At 50.2% G+C, this 15,955-nt stretch overlaps 1 pseudogene; it reads right to left on the reverse strand.

Annotated features, from left to right (window-relative positions):
- Positions 1–12,037: 12,037 nt before the first annotated feature.
- LOC123076689 (uncharacterized) lies at positions 12,038–14,694 on the reverse strand (annotated as a pseudogene).
- Between the last annotated feature and the right edge of the window lie 1,261 nt (positions 14,695–15,955).

Below are 15,955 nucleotides of genomic sequence, written 5' to 3' on the forward strand. Positions count from 1 at the left end.
GTTTTCGGATGATGAATCCAATATAACCTTGCGCCGGAGACCCTTCCTGGTCCCCGTGGCCTTCTTCTTGGCCTTCTTCTCCGGCACCTCATAAGGTGCCGGAACCAGCATCTCCGTTAGGAGAGCATCTGCTGGATCTTCGGGCAGGGAGCCGGACAATCGATCTGCTCCGCTGTCGCTACCCAGTCATGTTAAATGGCGTGGAGACTTAGATCCCGCGCGTGGTTATACTGGGGAAAACGAACATCTTATGAGATATAAAAGACTTACCGGATTGGCAGGGCGCTTCGCGCTGAGTCCGCGGTCCTCGATAAGGGGAGGAGGTACCTCGGCGCCCTTGAATAGCACCCTCCAGACGTCCTTGTGCGTCGTGTCGAAGAGCTCTCACAGCGTCTGGTGCTCGGCCGGGTCGAACTCCCACAAATTGAATGCCCGTCTTTGACACGGGAGGATCTGGCGGAAGAGCATGACTTGGACCACGTTGACGAGCTTGATTTTCTTGCTCATCTTGTTTTTGATGCATGTCTGGAGTCCGTTCAGCTCTACCGGGGAACCCCAGGGCAGGCCCTTCTCTTTCCAGGAGGTGAGCCGCATGGGGATTCCGGATCGTAATTCGGGGACCGCCACCCAGTTGGTGTCGCGCGGCTCGGTGATGTAGAACCACCCCGATTGCCACCCCTTTATGGTCTCCACAAAGGAGCCTTCGAGCCAGGTGACGTTGGGCATTTTTCCCACCATGGCGCCTCCGCACTCCGCTTGCTGGCCGACCACCACCTTCGGTTTAACATTGAAGGTTTTCAGCCACGGGCCGAAGTGGGGCTTGATGCAGAGGAAGGCCTCGCACACGACGATAAACGCCGAGATGTTGAGGATGAAATTGGGGGCTAGATCGTGAAAGTCCAGCCCATAGTAGAACATGAGCCCGCGGATAAACGGGTGTAGGGGAAATCCCAGTCCGCGGATGAAGTGGGTAAGGAAAACCACCCTCTCATGGGGTTCTGGGGTAGGGATAATCTGCCCCGCATCTGGCAGCCGGTGTGCAATATCCGTGGCCAGATATGCGGCTCCCCGCAGCTTTGTGATGTTCTCCTCCGTAACGGAGGAGACCATCCACTTGCCTCCCGCTCCGGACATACTTGGAGTTGTTTGAGGAGAAAAACGCGAACTTGGGTGCTGGAGCTCAAGTGCGCAAGAATGGATGAGCAAGGAGGAAGAAAGCGTGGGTGAAATGGGGGAATCTTTGTCCCTCTATAAGGGCGGAAGGAGCTATGCGCCTCCCCACCTACCTGGTAAACACGCTTATTCCCCAAGCGCCGTAATTGATGGCGCAGTTGGGTTACCCACACCCGTATATGAGAATCCCGTGATAAGGGGACACGATCTCTGCTTCGACAAGACGTGCTAAGAAAACCGCCTCGCAATATGTGCAGCGGCTGGTTGAGAAAAACGGTTCGAATAATTACCGGGCCGTAGCGTGATGTCATGCTGCAGAATGTGTCGGCGGATTCGATTTGTGGAAATATTATTCTCTCTTCGGTGGTAGGTGGAATTTGTTTTGCAGAGCCGGACACTATCCTTGTGTTCAAAATCTTCTATGGAGTATTCGGAGGAAGAACCCGCCTTGCAATGCCGAAGACAATCTGCGCGCCGGACTCATCGTCATTGAAGCCTGGTTCAGGGGCTACTGAGGGAGTCCTGGATTAGGGGGTCCTCGGACAGCCGTACTATATCCTTTGGCCGGACAGTTGGACTATGAAGATACAAGATTGAAGACTTCGTCCCGTGTCCGGATGGGACTCGCCTTGGCGTGGAAGGCAAGCTTGGCAATACGGATATGTAGATCTCCTCCCTTGTAACCGACTCTGTGTAACCTTAGCCCCCACCGGTGTCTATATAAACCGGAGGGTTTAGTCCGTGGGACAAGGACAATCATACCATAGGCTAGCTTCTAGGGTTTAGCCTCTACGATCTCGTGGTAGATCAACTCTTGTAATACTCATATCATCAAGATCAATGAAGCAGGAAGTAGGGTATTACCTCCATCGAGAGGGCCCGAACCTGGGTAAACATCGTGTCCCCCGCCTACTGTTACCATCCGCTTTAGACGCACAGTTCGAGACCCCCTACCAGAGATCCGCCGGTTTTGACACCGACAGACATCTTACCTAATAAGGGCACTTAATTAATTCTGTGTACGTAGCACATGCATTACAACAGTTACAGATGCGAGCTATGTACTCATTGCGTGTACATTTGGGTCGATGCAACTTTGTGTTGTAAAAAAACACAGGCTTAATTACGTGCCCATGCATATATGTTTATGATGAGAGACTTGTGTAAAAAAACACAAACTTCGGGGACAAAGTGTTCCTACATTTCAAATAGGTGGGAAAATCGGCCTGATTTACGAGGGAAACTAGACCAAAAAAGGTACAAAGAAAACACTTAAAAATACAAACTAGAGCTTGGGGACAGGATTCTACACTAGCTGAAGAAGAAGAAGAAGAATAGGAATACCAAAGAACGTTGGCTAAGCCTGATATGAGAGCGCCGAGGCCCAACATCTTTCTACGAGTCTCATATTCAACAACAGCAATCTCATATAGGTTGAAACGCTCATGCAGCGAGCACACCAAATTGTCCTCATCCTGTCCTGTGAAAGGTACTGCCCACCCAAATGCCAGAAAACAGAATTCACATGCATGTCTATATGACCAGATGATAAGATCTCCATGGCTAGGCAACTCTCCTTCATACTCCTATTCATGGTACCTTCCTCTCCTCATAAGAGCTTGGGAGTGGAACATCAAACTTGATCGGACATTGATTTCTCTTGGATTTGAGAAAGCCCCACTAGAGCATGCAATGTACAAGAGAGGTGAAGGAAGGGATCGTCTACTAGTTGGCATCTACGTCGACGACCTAGTGATAACTGGAGCAGATGAAGAGTTGATTGCAAAGTTCAAGCTACAGATGGAAGAGCTTTTCAAGATGGATGATCTTGGTCTTTTGAGCTACTTCTCCGGGATAGAGGTACATCAAAAGACGGTGGGGATCACACTATGCCGGGAGGCATACGCAAGGAAGGTACTTGAAAGTCGTGGCATGAAATATTGCAATCCCATTGACGCTCCAATGGAACCTCGTCTTGAGCTGAGCAAGAAGGGTAAAGCAACTGCGGCATGTCACGGTGTGTCGCTAGCGAGGCTACACAGTGATCTCATAGATCGAGATCCGGAACAAATTGTGCTCAATGTTGATAGTGAGACCTTTCTACCCGAGGATTCAGTGCGCGTGAAAGGAGCAAGCGCGTTGATACGATGTATCATTACACAAAGGATTGCGTGGAAGAAGGCAGGATGAAGGTCAACTACGTTCGCACTGATGATCAACTGGCGGATATGCTAACCAAGACTTTGGACCGAGAGAAGTTCTTGAAGATGCGAAGAAGGATCGGTGTCAGAGCTGTGACGTGACGACGTCGTGTTTAGGGGGGTGATTGTTGGAGTTAAACACGTCTCCGTCTCCTAGCCGGCTCAGACTAAGACTCAGTCACCTGATAGGTTTATGTATAGGCTAGCTATGCTAGTATATATATGTAACCACCCCTTGTAATCTTTGTACCGTGAGTTGAAATAAAACACAAGGCTCGATACGAGCCTTTGGCAATACTTGGCCAGCCTCCTCGTGTGCGTATGTGTGTGTAGTGCAGGCCGACCGGAGCAATCAGCTGGTTGTTGTTTACGTGCGTGTTCTGCGTAGGAGTTCGTGTACGAGTGCAACTCACCGGGCTACGTAGCTAGCTGTGCTAGTTTCGATCGATCCGGACGGATCGAGCCAGCTTGGGGCAGAAACCAAGACTGTGGGCAAGTTCTTCGTCGTCGTTCGTCGTCGGTCATTTGCGTGTCGTCGGAACGTACTCGACGTGCACGGTCTGGGCCAACAATTGGTATCAGAGCAAGGTTGATCTTCTAATAACGGCAGATCATGGCGGACGACGAGAAGAACAAGCAGCTGGCGGAGTACTCCGGTGCGGCTAAAGTATTTGCTGCTCCGGCGAGTTCGTCGTACCCACGATTTGATCGCGAGAACTTCGGGGTCTGGAAGGCCCTCATGGAGTGTGGTCTCCGCGCCAACGAGCTATGGGACACGGTCGACCCAGGAGGCGACGCGTTCAAGAAGGAGGGAGCCGAGCACTGGAAGGATCGGCAGGTAGCGTCGGCGAATTACTCGGTGATGCCGATGGATGTCCTCCAACCCTTGATCGCCAAAGAAACGGCGAAGGAGGTGTGGGATACCTTGATGCTCATGTTCGAGGGACACACCCGTGTCAAGCAAGCCAATCTCCAAACACTCCTAAGGAACTACGAGACTTTGGTCATGGGCGATGATGAGTCTGTGGATGCGTTCGCTTCATGGGTGGCTACTCTCGTCAATCGGATTCGCGCGCTTGGAGAGAACCTCACGGAGGCCTCGGTTGTTCGGCGGTTCTTACGCGCGGCCCCTCCCCGGTACCTGCAAATTGTCACGGCGATCGAGCAGTGCGTCGATCTCACGACTCTCTCCATCGATGAACTTGTCGGACGGTACAAGGCTCATGATGAGTGGATGCGGTACAGTCTTGGGGATGGGAGGAACGATGAGCTTGTGATGCTCACAAAGGCGCAGTGGATCGCCCTCGAAAAGCAAGGCGGATCCACGAGCAGCAGCAAGAAGAAGGGAAAGCAGCGCTCGGCGAGAAAGAACTTCGACGATGACTCAGACGATGAGGCTGCACCACCACCGAGGAGAAAGTTTGACATCAGGAAAGTGAGGTGTTATAACTGTGGCCTCCTTGGCCACTTCAAGGCTGACTGCCAGGAAGCACCGAAGCAGAAGGCGCTCATGGCCCAGCAAGGTGACGGTGGTGACATGATGTTGATGACTGAACTCGTGGACGAGGAGGATCCAGTTCTTCGAGTGCCGGCTAAATAAATTGTCGCGCTCGTGGAAGAAAAAGTTCATCTTCATGATCATGATTCGGAAACTCGTGTCGATACTACAGATACGGGGGGTGATTCCGAAACTTACGACGATGTCACGGGCATAAGTGCTAACTTTGCTGGAGCGGAAGCAGCGATTGCTTCATGCACTCGGCCATGGAGAAGCAGTATCCGTGTGACGCGTCCAGAAAAATCAAAGACGTACGCCGCGTCAGAAGTCCACGAAGAAACAACAGACAAAAGTGCAACTGTTGTAACTTGTGTCGAAAGTAATGACACGGGGGATACGTCTTCTAGCACGAGTGTGAGGATGGACGTGGGTATATCGCGTGGATCCCTGTTGATGAGCTCTAGCGCAAGCATGAAGAAGCATGGAGCAGAGATCACGTCGTGGCTCGAAGGCGATGGGCGCGGTAGCGTTGCATGCAACCCAGGAACGGGCGCACCAGGCGAGCGCATAACAGGCTAGTCGCCTCGTTACTCAGCCATCAATGTTCGACGCACTGGTCCAACTGATGGAACACGCGTGGGAACCGAGCCAGAAACCGGAGAAGACCCGGCTGGACGTGGTTCAAGTGACCAGCAGCAGGGACGCATCCCACTTGGGCATGGTCCAAGAAAATGTTGTAGCATTAAGGAAGGACAGGGCTCACGTGGGGATGTGCCCCATGGTTCATACATGGTGGCACCTGAAAGTTTTCCAAGGGGAAAAGATGCAGCAGTAGTATCACTTGGTGGCCAACCAGCAAGCAAGTCTGCTACTCTACATGTCAGCCCAGAAGCGAGCGTCAGTGGTGGCTCGCGGTTGCTAGCAGAGTTGTACGTGGAAGAAGATGCCACTTCGGCACCTACATTGCCTCCGAAAGCACTGGAGGAAAGGGCACCATCACCTGCACCAATACATCTACATCCAGTGTTACACCCATATCCGGAGAATACTCTTCGGACGCTTGACGCGGTAAAGGTGAAAAGGAGTGGGCGACGGTGTCTAGAAAGCCCTAAGGAACCGATGGAATTTGCGGACGCAAATACAAAGAAGTGTTGGCGTCATGCTATGGAAGAAGAGTTGGGGTCGATCCATGACAATAATACATGGGAGCTTGTGGATCTTCCCAACAATGAAAAAGCTATAGAGCTCAAGTGGGAATTCAAGATCAAGAAAGATGTTGAAAGGTGCATGAAGCACAAAGCGAGGTTTGTGGCCAAAGGATATGTGCAAGAGGAAAGTATGGACTTCGAAGAAGTGTTCGTTCTCATTGTAAAGATGGAGTCGGTGAGATTACTCATCACTCTCGCGGCTCAGAAATCATGGAAAGTACATCACATGGATGTACAATCCGCGGTTTTGAATGGCGATATAGAAGGAGATGTGTATGTGAATCCACCATCGGATTTCATCAAAGAGGGAGAAGAGCACAAGGTACTGAAGTCACATAAAATCTTGTATGAGCTATGGCAAGGAGCTTGGGAGTGGAACATCAAACTTGATCGGACATTGATTTCTCTTGGATTTGAGAAAGCCCCACTAGAGCATGCAATGTACAAGAGAGGTGAAGGAAGGGATCGTCTACTAGTTGGCATCTACGTCGACGACCTAGTGATAATTGGAGCACATGAAGAGTTGATTGCAAAGTTCAAGCTACAGATGGAAGAGCTTTTCAAGATGGATGATCTTGGTCTTTTGAGGTACTACTCCGGGATAGAGGTACATCCAAAAACGGTGGGGATCACACTATGCCGGGAGGCATACGCAAGGAAGGTACTTGAAAGTCGTGGCATGAAATATTGCAATCCAATTGACGCTCCAATGGAACCTCGTCTTGAGCTGAGCAAGAAGAGTAAAGCAACTGCGGCATGTCACGGTGTGTCGCTAGCGAGGCTACACAGTGATCTCATAGATCGAGATCCGGAACAAATTGTGCTCAATGTTGATAGTGACACCTTTCTACCCGAGGATTCAGTGCGCGTGAAAGGAGCAAGCGCGTTGATACGATGTATCATTACACAAAGGATTGCGTGGAAGAAGGCAGGATGAAGGTCAACTACGTTCGCACTGATGATCAACTGACGGATATGCTAACCAAGACTTTGGACCAAGAGAAGTTCTTGAAGATGCGAAGAAGGATCGGCGTCGGAGCTGTGACGTGACGACGTCGTGTTTAGGGGGGTGATTGTTGGAGTTAAACACGTCTCCGTCTCCTAGCCGGCTCGGACTAAGACTCAGTCACCTGATAGGTTTACGTATAGGCTAGCTATACTAGTATATATATGTAACCACCCCTTGTAATCTTTGTACCGTGAGTTGAAATAAAACACAAGGCTCGATACGAGCCTTTGGCAATACTTGGCCAGCCTCCTCGTGTGCGTACGTGTGTGTAGTGCAGGCCGGCCGGATCAATCAACCGGTTGCTGTTTAGGTGCGTGTTCGGCGTAGGAGTTCGTGTACGAGTGCAACTCACCGGGCTACGTAGCTAGCTGTGCTAGTTTCGATCGATCCGGACGGATCGAGCCAGCTTGGGGCAGAAACCAAGACTGTGGGCAAGTTCTTCGTCGTCGTTCATCGTCGGTCGTTTGCGTTTCGTCGGAAAGTACTCGACGTGGGCCAACAGCATGTGTAATGTGCTACATTTATATACATATAACATGGTTTCAAACGAACATATAGATAAATTCAGCGTATTCCTCTTGACACTTTAGACAGACTACACTGGTTCTGATCTTTAATTTAAACCAATGTAAATATAGATATTACCCAATCTTGGCTTATATACAAAAAAGCTTGTCTTAGATTTTTCTAGATACAAATATATGAATCTAACACTAAAACATGTGTAGATACATCGGTATGTAGACAAGTCTGAGACAAACTTTTTGGGACGGAGAGAGTAAATTCTATCAAATATGTCGTCGTAGTATGAGGCTAGAGGGGAAAAAAGGTCTGGTACCGTGTCAACTCCACGGGCGGCGGGTAGTGAACTCTAGCCTGACCCCATCCCCTCGCGCCGCCCCCCCACCCCCCACACACACACTGGCAAATCTCATGCGGTCGATGGTGCTGGTGGGGTCCTCCCGGTGGCGCTTGTCTCATTTCCTGTGGACGCGTGGCATGGGATCCGGCAATATTGGAATGACCTCGGTGGGTGGTGGCGGGGGCGAACGGCAGCATCACGCGTGAGGATGGAGGAGGCATTGGCCAGTGCGGTTTAGTCCATGTTGCAGCTGGGGTCGTCGGGCTGCAGCAGGTGGCTACCGCTCGGATATAGACACACTAGATTCGGTAGGTTGCGGTAGCTTCTCCTCCTGCAGCGCGGGTCGGCTACGACTGATGGTGTGGGGATGGTCGGCAGTCAGATCCATCTCACGTAGGTGATGGGAAGCCCCTCGGGTAAGGGTAGACATGGTCCGGGCCTTTCCGGTCTCTGACAAAGCCGCCGTTTGCATGGGTGGCCCGCTGACTGGACTAAGCAGCGCCGCAGTCCTCTTATGCACCGGGCCAACGGTGGTAATGCTCGGTCCGGACCAAGAGGACCGGATATGGAGAGCTCAGGGACGGCGAGCAACGGTGCACGACAGCAGGAGCCCATGGCGAGAAGGCACGATGTTCACAGAGTGCGCACGAGAGTTGGAGGTCGAGGCGACAGCGAGTAGCAGCGGCCATGGCGAGGGGGCACGGAGGAGGCGGCTTTCACGTGAGGACGTGCCTAGGATCGGCCATAGGTCATAAAAAGTGCCTAGGATGGACTCGGCCTCGTTCTTATAATTCAAAATTTTGGAAAACAAATTGGTCCGCTCCAAAACAGGACAATTTTTTTTGTCGGGCCAAACAATTTCGTTCCGGTCCACGAACGGGCTAAAAAGACCACTCGACACATCCAGGCTAACACTCAAGCATGTGCCTATGCTCGATCACCAGGTGCCATTTGTTGTCCTGCTCGGACCATTGAAGAGTGGGTGTAGGATAGGTACATCGGCAAGCCATGGCGCTAGGTCACCTTTGCCCATGTCGAGTTAGGTTCTTGTGGGAAGGTTGATGATGCTTCTGCTTCTCCCCTGATGGGTGACGCCCACGAGTTGCTGCCTTGGTGAGTTCGGTTTTGGATGTCAGCGCGGCGACCCTGTATGGTAGGTTGCATGGTTGGTTCTCTGGCGATCAACATGGCGACACTGATGGCTGCTTTTCTTGACCGAGCGGGTGGCGTGTGGCGTGGCAGCACGGGGTCCTTACGAGGTCGTTGCCGAGTTGTGTATCCCAAATCTTGATCTATAGGCCTTTACCTGATCATGGCGTGCCTCCTTTTGAGGTGGGCTTATTGTTCTGGGTGCCTCCTATTGGCGCGGACAGGTTTCGAGCGAGAGCTTTGTGCTTTGGCAACAATAATGATGGTGATGCGTATTTGTGTTGTGTCCCTCTTGAGAGCGTCATTGCGGTTCTCCTCCACGTGTGAGGGCTCTAGGTGAAAACTATTATATGTTGTTTCATACCCGGCGGGGGTGACATGGTGCACCATTACCCTCTTGGGGTCATAGTGATGGAGCTCGGGTACCTTCGACTCCGACTTATATAGGCAGGCTTGGCTATTAGTATGTTGCTTGAGTTTCGGCATGGGCCAGTCTCTGTTGTCTCTTATCTTTTAAATGTGACCAAATTGTCATCGCTATCAGCTCATACTGCTCGCCAGCAGGATCGACGCTCCTCGGACCAGACTGAGAGGGCAGAGGAAACTCTCCGACGATAGTTTGGCAACAACTTTGTGGTACCATCCAGTGGTTTCTTCGGGGGAGTCGGGTTGCTCTTCATTGACGAACGCGGAGGGGATCGAGCTAGTGTCTGGTTAGTCCTGTGCCATTCCCGACATTGAGGTCGTGGCATAGAGTTGTGTGCTCCGCGTTCTCTTATTTTTTGGTTTTTATTTGATTTTCTTTGTATCAAGGTTTTCTCATCACCTTATATCGTTCGGACGTGTGGATTTATTTCACAAGAGGGGCGAAAGCCCGTTTCAAGAGAATATGAGGCTAGATTTGTGCAACAAATAAGCGATGCTAGTAAGCAGGAGTACAATGAAAGGGTCTGATGCGGAAAATCACATGGCCGCATATCATACAACTTTCGTGTTGTTTAAACCTATGTTATGCAATCATATACTCCAGAAATATCAACATTATAAATTTTACTTGTACTGTCAACAACCCTCTACCTACATATTATAGGGAATTGTAATGAGTGATAACACCTCTGTTACATGTAAATGTCATCAACTATATTACAACTTGACATAATATTATTCTCTTCACTCTGTTTTGCTGATGTTCATAGGATTTGAATTTAATGGAAAGGTATTTCGGTTGTGAAAATGTCAAAAATCTAAGAACATTTGCAATGATAGACATTGGAGTTTTGTAACAAAAATGTTTCTCAAGGTTAGGTAGCAAACTACTAATGTTATTACACAAGCAAACCAATATAGTTAATCATAGATTAAGAACATAAAGTAGAATTGCGCTATGAGGCACACTCACCAAAATAGTGCAAGTTCCATTTATTTAACTAGAAAAAGGTTATTTCGATGGTGATTCATAGTATAACAATACCAACTGATGAAATAAAATTGGGCCACACATTCAAATCGAGCGAGAAGATTAGTAAGGCGATTAATATCGAAAACATGAACAAACTTATCGATGTTGCTTCTCAAAAGGGTGTCACTGATCCTATGGTAAGCACTTGTTACTTTTGCATTTATACATCTCTTTTTTAACACTTCTCGCTCTATTGAGTTTACACATTTTGTTTGCTCATGTCTTTTGCTAACAATTGTTCTTGTTTAGCTTCATCCTTTCCATGACTAGGCCGCCTTGCACCAACCAAGAGGACATGCGATTAAGTGGAGTGGGGGCTAGTTGGAAAAGAAGAAGGACAAAGATATGAAAATCTCTACAGGTTGGTGTTATGACCCTTGTGTTGTGACGGAGTCAACAGACTAGAAGAAGTCATGGACTGAAGGTAGAAGATTCTTCATGCATCCCAAATATGAGCACGATCATGCACGTCCAACTAACACCTATGATTGCCAGGCGGTACGTTAAATACAACATCAAGAAATCTCAATTTGCGGTACATATGATAGCACAAACATGTTTTTTGTAGTCGCCTCGTCCTCCTTGGAAGACTACATATGCGCAGATCATGAGGTACCAAAACATATATGAGATGACCCGTAGAGTGATAGGTGCATAGCTAGTCACGGTTCAACGATCTTTGCATGCAACAGAGGTGGAGCGTCGCGGGCTTTTGAGGAAGCAAGCATGGAAGTGTGTGGCGGGGAGGGGGTGCATTTGGAAGGATGTTCGTGAGGCGAAGAGGATGACGAAGCGTGCAAGGGCTTGCTTTGCACAAGACGAGGATGAAGCATCTGACAAGAAGGGGAAATGGCACCATGTGACTTGATAGAGTCTTCTATCTGAGACTTGTACTACCTAGTGTCATCAACTTTCATTTGAGAAGCATGTGCTATTTATCTTTTGAACTTGTGAACATTTTCATTAGTAAACCTCACCACCACCGACTCTGGCATTACAAAGTTAAGTCTACAACAAACTTAGTAGGCGGTAGGCTTGAAATGGTACCACAGCCATCTCTGACAGTAGGATCCTGGCCACCCCTTAAAATCTTATCTTGTTGAAGTTCCACACAACGGGACCCAATCATTGTCAATAATGTGAGCAATATAGTGGTAAGCTTATCACCAACTTATTAGGAAGTATGACCAATGGTCCCACTCCATGTGTACCGCCTACCAATCTAGCGGTAGGGTATTAAGAGTGAACAAGGCACATTCCACTGCGACCATACCAAGCATTAAAATGGTTGAGCGTACATATCCAGGATTAACAAGTTCAGAAAAAGAACATATAATTGACAAGATAATAGATTGATATACTTCACCAAAGTTCACTTGACTACAATAACCGGCCCCATTTCATGAGGCATTAATCTAAGAACAAATCTTGATCGAACTAGCTAGCTAATTACAGGTTGCATTGCAAGTGCTGGAGTACTAAATGTAGCCGCCGCCACCATTGCCATTTACCATGTCCCCGTGCATGCCCCTGCTACTCGGGTAATCCCGACGCTTGTGGTTTCTCTTGGCCGGCGGGTGCTAGAACTGGTGGCCTCCTCGGTCATCGCCATTACCCCCGCCAACGCTTTGTAACCCTAGGTGAAACATGCCGTGCATCGTAGCCATTGTGATGGGCATTGCTTCAGCTGGCAGTCCAGACACCTGAGGATCGATGGCATGCATGAATGGGAAGCTATCCATTTGCACTGCCACCCACTACTCCATCCCGTTCCCATGGGCATGGTGTTGGTGGTACTACGCACAACCGTCCACCACGTAAGCACCGCTGTCGGCAAAGAGCATCCTGTCAGGGAAGCTTAATAAAAGGTTTGACGCGTCGAACCCGTCGGCGAACTGGCTATCATGCGATGGCACGCTGCAGAACATGGGGTGCTGCAATCCGGGCGGCACAGTGCCGGTGCCGGTGGCATAAGTGATACTACTGGACATGGCTGATGTCACGGACGATGTCCCTACCGCGGCGGCTCGGCAGGTGTCTGACACCACATTGGGCTTTCCCCTGCGCTTGGCAGGGCGATGATACCCCCTGCCGATGAGCATGTTGAGAAGGGCGCCGCCGTGGGTCCAGTAGCGGCGACAAGAACGGTGGAAGTGGCGGGGCTGGGTAAGGGAGTAGTTATTGAAGTAGCAAAACTTGTGTTGGTGGAGTCGCATCACGGGCAGTAGAGCCCCGGCACTTGTTGCGGCAACCGTGCCGGTCGTGCTCTCTCCGACATGGACATCAACTTGCTATTCCCGCTGCCACCACAATCGCCATCCCCGAGCACCTCCGCAACCATCATTGCCACCCCCTCCAGCGCCGGAGCCGTCCCCGACCATGGCCATGAACCCTTCTTCATTGTTCTCGTTGCAGCTGAAGGAGTGGTAGTACTATGAGTGTTAGCGTCGATTTGATGCAGCTGCAAATGAACAAGGAGATAAGTAATAAAATATAGGCCAATATGTATATGGAGCTAGGATTTTTTTCTTCATTCTGTTTTTTCCCAGGATGGCAAGACGAACCAATTTCTGATAAATCTCGAAATTTTTGGATTTTTCCATTTGAATAATTCAAACAAATTTTGGTTTTAAATTTATTTCCAATTAAAATATATAGTTGTCGGTGTCAAAACCGGAAGATCTCGGGTAGGGGGTCCCGAACTGTGCGTCTAAGGATCGAAGGTAACAGGAGACAGGGACACAATGTTTACTCAGGTTCGGGCCTTCTTAATGGAGGTAATACCCTACTTCCTGCTTCATTGACTTTGATGAGTATAGGGGTTACAAGAGTTGATCTACCTCGAGATCGTAATGGCTAAACCCTAGAGGTCTAGCCTGTATGGTTATGATTATTGCCTCTACGGACTAAATCTCCGGTTTATATAGACACCGGAGAGGCCTAGGGTTGTACAGAGTCGATTTAAAGAGGAAGGAATCCTCATATCCGAACGCCAAGCTTGTCATCCACACAAAGGAGAGTCCCATCCGGACATGGAGGAAAGCCTTCCATCTTGTATCTTCATGGCCCATCTGTCCGGCCCACGTCACATAGCCCGGATGCCCGGGGACCCCCTAATCCAGGACTCCCTCAGTAGCCCCTGAACTAGTCTTCAATGACGATATGTTCGGCGCGCAGATTGTCTTCGGCATTGCAAGGCGGGTTCCTCCTCCGAACACTTCAAAGTAGTTGATCAACAAGAACTATATCCGGCTCTGTTAAACAGTTACAACCCACTACCACAAGGGCATAATACTTAATCAAAAAACATGATATGTCTTTACTGACAGTTTTCCTGGCGAGACGTTACGTCTGGCCTCTTCATTATTTCGAATCGTTTCTCAATCTCCCATTTCGTGTTTCAAGACGCAGCCTCCGGTGACACATCTTGCCAAAGCAGAGATCGTGTCCCCTTATTACGGGATTCTCATCAATACGGGCTCGGGAAATCCAACCGTGCCGTTCGCACGACCCCTTGGGAATAGGCGATCTTTAAGGCTTGTGGGGGGACGCTTGATATTTACTGCCTTTATAAGGAGATAAGGATCCACCTTTTTACCCCACGCCTTCTTCTTCCTCAGCCCATCCGCCCTCGAGCTCCAGCGCCCAAGCTTCAATCCTTTCCGTCCCCCACAAACATTCCAGCCATGTCCGGATCTGGAGCGCAGGGCAAATGGATGGCCTCCTCCGTCATAGAGGGGAACATCCAGGAGCACCGGGAAGCGGGGTACCTAGCCAAGAAAATCGCCCACCGGCTTCCTGCCAAAAAGCAGATCATCCCCACTCCGAAGCCCAATGAGAGGGTAGTATTCATCCCCCATTTCCCTCGTGTACTAGGATTTCCCGTTCATCCTTTCGTCTGCGGTCTCTCATGTTTTACTACAGGCTAGATTTCCATGATCTAGCCCCGAATTCATTCCTCAACATTTCGGCGTTCATCGTCGTATGCGAGGTATTCCTCCCCATTCCCCCCACTTCGGCCTATGGCCAAGGTCTTCAATGTGAAGCCGAAAGTGGTGGATGGCCAACACGCGGAGTGCGGTGGCGCCATGGTGAGGAAGCTTTCCAACGTCACCTAGCCCAAGGGTACCTTCATGGAGACCGTGAAGGGATGCAGCAGGAGTGGTTCTATGTCACGGAACCCGTGACTCCACATGGGTCGCTCCTTCCGAGTTCAAGTCTGGGCCTCCAATGCGGCTGAAATCCTGGCTCAACAAGGGCCTGGAGTGGGCATCGTCCGACGAGGTGATGACGCTGAAGAAGCGCATCAAGAGTATGGTAGACAAGAATACCAGTCTTGCCAGCGTGATCCAGGTAATGCTCTTTCGCCGGATTCTCCCCTGCCAACGCTGGACTCAGTATATGTGGGAGTTCGACCCGGCTAGTCCCCGGACCCTGCAGCGGTTCTTCGGCACGAAGCACGGAGACATGTGGAAGCTGCTTTTCAAGACCCAAAAGACGTGGCCGAAAACGACCGAAGACCTCGGCCTTGACTGCACTCATGCAGCGACTCCCGTAATTTTTCTGATAACCTTATTTTGTAAATCCAGTGAGCATACTAAGCTTTCCATTCTTCCCACGGGGCTGGACGAAGAAGGCGGAGCGGATTCACTGTCCGGCTCCGCTATCCGAAGACCCAGCTATTCCTCTATTGACGAGGATGCTGGTCCCGACGCCGTAACAGGCGCCGGAAAAGAAGGCCAAGAAGAAGAGCAAGGAGGCCAAGGGTGGCCTCCGCCGTAAAGGTGCTTCGTATGTAGTGTCCGAAGACACCGAAACTCTCTCCTCTCATGACGAAGATGAAGAGGAGGAGGAAGAGAGCAATTCCCCCCTTAAGGGGGGAAATAAGAAGAGGGCGGCTTCCGTGGATCTAGATACGGAGGCGTCCAAGAAAGGGACAATCTCCCTTACGGATGATTCCGAGACGGACGCCGACGGCATCCACGAGTGGCGCCCCAGGCCGAAGCCCCTAGCCGGATCGTAAGTATTCAAAGGTACTGTATATATATCCGGTTTTTCGCCTTGTGATTTTAACACGTTGAATTGCGTGCTGCAGTCCGGCTCGTGACCTCCCCCAGCGATCCTCATCTTCTGGGAATTCGCTGGGTCCGAACATGATGGAGAGCGAGTCACCTCCGTCAGCCTCCCCCCCACTACTACGGATAACATCGTGGTGTTGTCCCGAAGGACCCTTCCGGGTCGGGGAGAGGTGCGGGAAGCCGCCAAGACGGCGCCAAAGGGTGATACCCCTGCTGCCGAGAACATGGGGGAACCGACCCCCATGGAGACTGGGAACGGGGGCCATGTCCAATTTGGCCCCCAACCAAATGTCATTCCGGAGACCCACACGGCTCCGG

The sequence above is a fragment of the Triticum aestivum genome, chromosome 3D (assembly GCF_018294505.1).
Source record: "Triticum aestivum cultivar Chinese Spring chromosome 3D, IWGSC CS RefSeq v2.1, whole genome shotgun sequence".
Classification (NCBI taxonomy): domain Eukaryota; kingdom Viridiplantae; phylum Streptophyta; class Magnoliopsida; order Poales; family Poaceae; genus Triticum; species Triticum aestivum.